The following is a 2,495-nucleotide window of genomic DNA, read 5'->3' on the forward strand; positions in this document are numbered from 1 at the left end:
CATGAACGAATGAAATAATCTTGACAAATCATAATTGCAAAGCAAAACTTTTTGATCGGTAATTAAACGACAAAAGCAAATAGCACAATTTTCAATATAAAAATTAAACGACAAAAGCAACTAAACAAAGGTGGTACGACATTAGCGACCAACACGCGTCTGTATCTTTCGTTAGGAAACACGTGGAGGTAAGATCGCGCGGGAAACACACAATGCAGAGGCACAACCAATAGTGGAGAAGTTCGTTTCGACCAATAGTATTTTTCACTTTTATTGCGTGTACCGTGCATTGCGTATCAAGCTTAATGCACATTTTCCGCGCGATCTCACTGCCACGTGTTTTCTAACCAAAAATACGGACATGTGTTGATCGCTTATGTTGTACTACTCGTAAATTCTGTTTTTGTTATATGTCGTAAATGCTGCTTGTGTCGTAGTTATTGCTTGCTGTGAATACTACGTTATCCTTGTTGTATTTGCCAGTGTCGTTTAAAAATTGCTCGTTATATTAAGGACTCAAGAAATATCACGAGGCAGTACAAACGGTACGATGTCGTTTTATGGAAAAGAGCAAGGTAATAACTTTTGTACAAAGAATTTTGTAGTTGAGTCTAAAATTAAATTACAATTTTAGTATTGAAATACGGCGCACCGAAGTGCCGAGCCTTTGCTGAAGGAAGATGTCACATTTGGAATTGCAAACGAGAAATGTAGACTGGAATGTAACGAAAACTCTAAGTCCATCAGAAGCAAAATCTTCTTCAGACATATGCACGGTATGCCTTACTAACGAGCGCACACATGCTTTCGTACCTTGTGGACATCTTGCCTGTTGCGTTACATGTATCAAACGTTTGGAAGCTAAGCGTTGTCCCATATGCAACGACCCGTATGAAACCTACATAAGGATTAGAAAACCATAAGACATTACAGCATATTTATGTAAAAATATGTTTAGATTTAAGAGATAAAATCTTTAGGCGTGTTACTTCGTGCGGAAAAGATACCACATAACTTTATACTGATGTTTGTTATTTTTGAACAAAGTTCTGATACATATAAGTTACAAAACGGACTGAAATACACTGTGATACGTTATAGCTTTAGATACTGTTATTTTATGTACAAGCGTAGAACGTGATGTAACTCGAACACGGTTGCTTTTGTATCTTTTCGTCGCTTATGACTGTGTAGTTGTAAAACATATTTTTATCCGATTATGCCAAAGTGCGCTTTACCAAACCGTTGTAATGTAGCAGAGATTCTGATGTAACTTGTTTTATTTTTTAGTATTCGAGCATGCAGTTGTAATACTTATAGATTGCAAAATGGACTTAGATACAGTGTGATACGTTATAGCTTTAGATACTATTATTTTATTTACAAGCGTAGAACGTGATGTAACTCGAACTCTAATGTGTATCGGCTGCGTGTGAATACTTTTGTCGTAACGATTTCTTTTGTTTTTCTTATCGGTTATGAATGTGTAGTTAGTAAGTTAATTTTTTTCCCGATTATTAAAAAATATCAAAATATATGTATACAGTTATTTTTTTATATCGCAACGAATTTTAAAATTCGTTAAATCTATTTTTATACCTGTAACAAACAGTACATTATAAAATTCAACGTAATAAATTATTGTTAAATAAGATTAATTTTCTATGCTGTACACTATGCATAATACCTACTTCCTAATTACTATTTTTATTCTATCCTGCCGCTGACTGCCTCGCACAAAGTAATATCCATAAACAACGCGTCCACAAATAAATAATAATATTAAATTAATATTTTGCGGTAACTAGTCTTATATGGTAAGTGGCACTTCCATTTTCTGATTCACCCTGTATATGATATAAAAGTCGCATTTGAACGGTGGGCCACTGATCTGTGGGCTTTTGAACGGTGGGCCACTGATCTGTGGGCTTTTGAACAGTGGGCCACTGATCTGTGGGCCATTGAACGGTGGGCCACTGATCTGTGGGCTTTTGAACGGTGGGCCACTGATCTGTGGGCAATTGAACGGTGGGCCATTGATCTGTGGGCCATTGAACGGTGGGCCATTGATCTGTGGGCTTTTGAACGGTGGACATTTATCCGTGGGCAAACGAACAAAAATTCACTTTCTGTGGGCGTTTGATGTGTGGGCATTTGAACGGTGGGCAATTGATCTGTGGTCATTTGAACGGTGGGCAACTTTTCGTGTCCAATCGCACTGTGTCCATTTGATACGTGGCCAATCGCTACGTGGGCAATAGAACCGTGTCCAATTGATCTGTGTCCAATTGAGCTGTGGCCAATCGCACTGTGTCCTATTGATACGTGGCCAATCGCTACGTGGGGAATAGAACTGTGGGCAACTGACATACACTCGCACCACCTATATCAACCGAGGTCTGGAGTCTCTCTGGCATTTTTTCTCGACCAGTCACTCTGAGAGGTCAAACGCGATGGAAGCTTTCAGCTGGATTATGACATACGTCGACGGCATC

General features: G+C 38.5%; 1 long non-coding RNA gene across 1 annotated transcript; it reads left to right on the plus strand.

Annotated features, from left to right (window-relative positions):
- The first annotated feature begins 415 nt into the window (after positions 1–415).
- On the plus strand, positions 416–1,672 carry LOC139112993 (uncharacterized). Its single transcript, XR_011547574.1, has 2 exons — positions 416–575; positions 635–1,672. It is a non-coding gene; the product is annotated as an uncharacterized lncRNA (long non-coding RNA).
- The last annotated feature ends 823 nt before the right edge of the window (positions 1,673–2,495 follow it).

This window comes from Cardiocondyla obscurior, unplaced genomic scaffold, assembly GCF_019399895.1.
Source record: "Cardiocondyla obscurior isolate alpha-2009 unplaced genomic scaffold, Cobs3.1 scaffold84_0_68234, whole genome shotgun sequence".
Classification (NCBI taxonomy): Eukaryota; Metazoa; Arthropoda; class Insecta; order Hymenoptera; family Formicidae; genus Cardiocondyla; species Cardiocondyla obscurior.